This window comes from Neovison vison, chromosome 2 (assembly GCF_020171115.1).
Source record: "Neovison vison isolate M4711 chromosome 2, ASM_NN_V1, whole genome shotgun sequence".
Lineage (NCBI taxonomy): Eukaryota > Metazoa > Chordata > Mammalia > Carnivora > Mustelidae > Neogale > Neogale vison.
Genome location: NC_058092.1, coordinates 121,489,970 through 121,495,487, shown reverse-complemented (window position 1 = coordinate 121,495,487; position 5,518 = coordinate 121,489,970). Strand labels below are relative to the sequence as shown.

Below are 5,518 nucleotides of genomic sequence, written 5' to 3'. Positions count from 1 at the left end.
CTGATGTCTGGACTCAATGGGTCACACAAGGGCCCATGGGAGGAGCTCAGGAGTCAAGGCTTCAATTCTTGGCCATTGGAGGCTGCCAGGGACCTGTTCCAACTGATACACATGGAGCTTCTGGCACGTTTCTGTATATGCTGGCTCTCTGCAGCCTCTGCATCTTTGAACGACATGTCCATCTGTCTGAAACATCATTCTGTTGCAAGCACTTAGAAACCCTCCACTACCTCCTCCTCCTTTGTACAGAATGGGTATGACCACAAGGCATCAGTAGCCCAAGAAGGCCTGGGGCCAACGTAACTGTAAACGAGAGAGATATGGTAGCTAACCAAACCTGGACAGATTAAGGTAACAGTAGGGTATGAGAAAGTTCAGCTTCCTCCAGCAAGTGGAGGACGGTTCCATGTTACATAGGGTGTCGCGTACACTCTCTGAGAATATCGGGTAAGAACCTTATGATTGTGTATGGCCGTACCACCCTGAATGTGCCCGATCTCGTCTGATCTCAGAAGCTAAGCAGGGTCGGGCCTGGTTAGTACTTGGATGGAAGATTGCCAGGGAATACTGGTTGCTTTCGCTTTGATCTCCAAGAAGGAATTTCTTGGGACGGTGGGCTACTGCAGGTTGTGGATGCTGCCTTCACGGAGATGGCACAACCTCTCTACGAACTGGCTAAGGGAAGACTCACTATGGTAGAGTGTGGACAGCTGAGGCAGAAGGAGCATTTCGGGAATTACAAAGAGCCTTACTGTGTGCCCCAACATTGGTCATCCCAGATGTTACCAAGCCCTTCCACTTGTATGTGGATGAAAAGGCAGGGCTGACTAAAGAAGTTTTGACTCAGACTCTAGGGCCTTGGTGAAGGCCAGTGGCCTATCCTAGCAAGAAAGCAGATCCAGTAGCAGCTGGGTTCCCCCTTTGCTTCTGCATAATTGCTGCCAAGGCCCTCCTGGTCAAGGATGCATGCAAATTGACTCTAGGTCAAAATCTCATATTGACCAACACCCACGTTATCAAGGGCCTTCTCCGGACTCCACCAGACCGGTGGGTGACAAATGCCCGAGTGATGAGGTATCAGGCCCTCCTCCTGAATGAAAAAAAAAAAAAAAAAGTGATCTTCCAGCCCCTGGCAGTGCTAAATCCAGCAATGTTGCTACCAGAGGTGCTGGCTGACTTCCCACACAACTGCAGGAAGGTCCTAGCCCAAGTCACGGGAATAAGGCCGGATCTCCGAGACACTCCCCTCCCGGATGCGGAAATGACTCTGTTCACAGAAGGGAGTAGTTACATGGTCAGTGGAAAAGAGGTATGCGGGGGCTGCAATGGTTTCTCCTGAGCAGGGACTGTGGATGACAGCCCTGCCACATAGGATCTCGGTGGAAAAGCAAAGCTGATTGCATTCACCAAGGTGCTACAGATGGCCGAGGCCACGGGCACTAACTGGAAACTACAGTGTGCCTACTGGCCCCAGAACTCTGAGCAAGGAGAGAGAATGAACCAGACTCTCGAATAGACCTTGACAAAGTTAATTCTGGAGGCTAGCGGTGGATGAAAAATCTCCTTCCTTTTACTCTCCTCAGGGCATGATGTACACCCTATTTAAACAAGGTGACCCCATTTAAAATAATGTTTGTTAGGAACCCTCCCTCGCTCTGTCCTAGGCTACAGGAGGTTGCCCTAGCAGAAATGACTGATCAGTCTATACCACAGTCACTGCAGGCATTACAGTCTGTCTTAAAAGGAAGGGATCCAAACTGCCCACACTGGGACAGAGACAGTTGTGGAACCATATCCCAGGGACTTGCTTTGGATATATCACTATCAAGTGGGGAACTTGAAGCCTCGCTGGAAGGGACAACTTACTGTTATCCTAACCACCCCCACGGCAGTAAAAGTAGAAGGCATTAGGGCCTGGGTTCATGCGGTTCACGTCAAACGAGCCAAGAGTAAGGATGCCCCTCAGATGGGAGCAGCACCGACAGACCCAGCTGACCATGAACTAAAACATTCTAAGTTTATTGTTGCTAAACTAAAGAAAATTGGGGCGATAAAATGTTAGTCTTATATGTTCAATATAAGATAGAACTGTCTGAAAAGTCAAGGATTTGACTAATCTCCAAAGAAAAGGGGGGAATGTAAGGGTCGGCCCCTCCCAGAGGAACTTGCTTGTGGACCCTGAATGTAAGGGTGGAGCAGACTGAGTGGAGACATCCAATCAGTGAGGTGTATGTATATCCACTGGGGAAATTGGAATTCAATTGGCCACCTGTGTAGGGGCAGGGCTCAACCACCCTCATAAAGGTTACTCTGCCAGGCTGTCATGGGGCGGCTGCAGGAGAGTCAGCAGAGAGTCAGCGGAGAGCGGTGGAGTTGGCGGAGAGCGGTGGAGTCGGCGGAGAGCAGGGGAGTCAAAGGTGAATAGAAGAGCTGTAACAGCTCTTGTAAGAGCTATAACCGTTTCTGGCCGTCCAGCCTCCGGCGGCCCCGAGCCGCTGCCAGCAGCTTCCAGCCTCCCGCGGCCCCCAGCCGCGGCCTGCAGCTTCGAGCGGCCGCCTGAGGCCCCGCTTCCGGCGGTCCCGCCTCCCGCGGCCCCGAGCCGCCACCTGCAGTCTCCAGCCGCCTGCAGCTTCCAGCATCCAGCGGTCCCGCCTCCGGTGGCCCTGAGCCGCCGCCCGCAGCTTCCAGCCTCTGGCGCCCCGAGCCACCGCCCGCAGCCTCCAGCCTCCGGCGGTCCCGCCTCTGGCGGTCCCGCCTCCAGCGGCCCGGAGCCGCCACCTGCCGCCTGCAGCCTCCAGCCTCCAGCCTCTGGCGGTCCCGCCTCCAGCGGCCCCGAGCCACCACCTGAAGCCTGCAGCCTCCGGCGGCCCTGCCTTCAGCAGCCCCAAGCTGCCGAGACACCAGCGGTCCAGCGGTCGGCGGTCCTTACACCTGCAGTCCCTGGACGCCAGCGGTCCAGTGGTCAGCGGTCCCAATGCCTACAGCCCCTAGATGCCAGCGGTCCCGAGGCGTAAGCAGCCCTGAGATGCCAACGGCCCCTAGACACCAGCAGCCTCGCCACAAAATGCCTCGCCACCCTGAACCACAAGTGGCCTTGTCAGCAGTGGTGGCTTCCTCCGGGTTGAAGCCTGGTCAGAGTAGCATCGTGGGGAGCAGAGTCTGTGTCATCCGGGTTGTCCTCCTTGTCTTCGTTGCTGTCATCATTGCTTCTTCGTCATTGGGAGTGGCCTCATCCAGGAAGTGGTCTTGTCCAGAACGGCCTCTTCTTGGGAGTGGCCTTGTCCGGGGAGCAACTTCATTGAGCAGTGGCCTTGTCTAGGGAGTGGCTTCTTCTTGGGAGCAGCTCCAATCATGGAGTGGCCTCATCTTCGGATCAGTGTCATCTAGAGCGGCCTCGTCCGGAGTGGCCTTCTTGGAAGTGACCTTGTTGGGATCATCGTCACCGCCTTTTCGTAAGAGGTAGCTCTGACCGGTCATTTGATTCCTGATGCTTGGCGCAAAATAAAGTTTTGCTTGACCTTTGCTTTGTATCAATCTGGTGAAATTTGGGGCCTAGGGGCATGGCAAGCCCATGATGACGTCTAATGGTCCTGCCACTGAGAGGACTTTCTGGAAGACAGGACTCAGGCTTGGGGTCACAATGCGTGTTTTTGCCCTCGCAGTACTCAAGCATGGGCGGGCCTCATGGTGAACACTGGTTTCTCCTACACTGAACCTTGGACAACATGCCAACCACAGGGTTTCTGCCATGGGTAAGGAGGACTTCTGATTTCTGCATCATGTTCCCCCCTTGGCAGGGTTCTGAGTTAAGGTCTAAGTTCTGAATCCTGAAATGCTAGGTTGGGATGCGATGACGAGCTAAGGCCATTGCGGTTCCAATGTGCTCAGTGTGTGGTCAGCTGTCTGGGGGTTGTTCAGGAGGTCCGGGCTCAGGCTGTGTCAGACAGTGAATTATTGCCCAGTTAAGACTATATAATATGGGTACAATTGAGGGCCTTGTAGGTCTATCCTCATTTGGGGTGTCTGGTAAGCTCCATAGGGCAACATTTTTCTTCTAGAGATGCAGTCAAAGGGCAGTCAGAGTGCTGCATTGTGGGCCCAGAATTGCCAAACTTGAGGGCTTGGGGGCCAGGAGTGTGAGGATGGAAATCTGAGAACACAAGCTAAACATAGGTTTCAGGGCGAGGGCAAGGCCGGCACACTCTTCAGAGCTCAATCGAGATCTCATGCATCTGAAGTCAGGGCGAGAATCAGGCATTGGCTCAGGTTGGAATTCCTGTCCATGATTTCCCCTTCACAAAGAGGAGGGGGCATCACAAAGCCATGGAGGTTTTACCACGATGGGAGTTGTGAGATGCTCCAAAACGCAAGGATTACTTTTGCAGGACATTTGAGACCTGTTGGATGGCTCCAGGATGTCCCATACGGTACATCGCCAGAGCAGAGATCTAAGGATGGATGCCTGGGCAGCCGGCCTCGCATTCCAATTGTCTCCTAATGACAAGACAGGTTCGTTCTGCTGGTTCTGGGGGAGCAACCAAGGGGTTTGAGATGAAATGGAATCTCCTGTGGATGGGACCTAAGATGGATTTGTGTCCATGGGATCCTTGGAATGGGGCGGTGGCGCTGGAGCCCTGAAGGATTCTCCTAACCGAGATTTTGAGACAGCTCCCAAGGGCAAGTTTCCCATGTGGAGGGAAGATTTGTTCTAATTGGTGCCTCAGGAAACCCCCTTATGCTTGTATTGGAAACCAGGCCTCTGAGGAGAGATACCTGGAAACCACAGAAATGGATCCGATTAGGGCCTAGGGGCCTGTCCACTTCAGTCTTCTTCTCTGGTCACATCTGTCTATGGTATGAGTGGAGGTAGTTGCTCAGTTGTTGTCAGACCGACCCTGTTTGTCTGGTTCACCTACACTATTGGATGGCCTCAGGGACTTTGGAGGTTTCTCCTAGTTTTTACGATTATGGAGAATGGAATGGGCAGAATTTCTGTGGAGTGGGCAGGCACAGACATGATGTGTGGCTCCAGAGGCCCCAGCCTGGAGGGTGTGTGGGCCAGGACTGTGGGGACAGATGTCTCAAAACACAAACTCAGCTTAGGTTTGGGGATGTAGGTTTGGCAGGCTCGATCTACAGCCCATGAGGAGAATTCTTCGAGATATGAAAAAATGTCGAGTGTGAGGCACTTGCTCAGGCTTTTGTCTCTGGATTTTGTGTCAACGATGTCTGTGGAATGTTGGGGAAGCTTCATGGGCTTTGGACGAATCTTTCTCTGTTTGGATTTGGCCCGATCTCAATTGATTTTGGTCAATGTGTGGGATGGGAGGAGTCCTTTCAGTTTTGTTAACACAGGTGTCCCACCAAAAGAGGGATTCCAGAGCAGAGCCCTGGGGAGGGGCGACTGGACAACCAGAAATCTGGTTAAAAATTGGAGCCTAGGGGCATGGCAAGCCCAATATGCCTTCTAATCTTCCAGCCGCTGAGAGGCCTTCCTTGAGGACAGAAGTCACGATGA

The 5,518-nt window shown here is 53.3% G+C and overlaps 1 pseudogene; it reads left to right on the top strand.

Moving 5' to 3' along the window:
• The first annotated feature begins 464 nt into the window (after positions 1-464).
• Positions 465-582, top strand: LOC122901323 (annotated as a pseudogene).
• Positions 583-5,518: the final 4,936 nt, after the last annotated feature.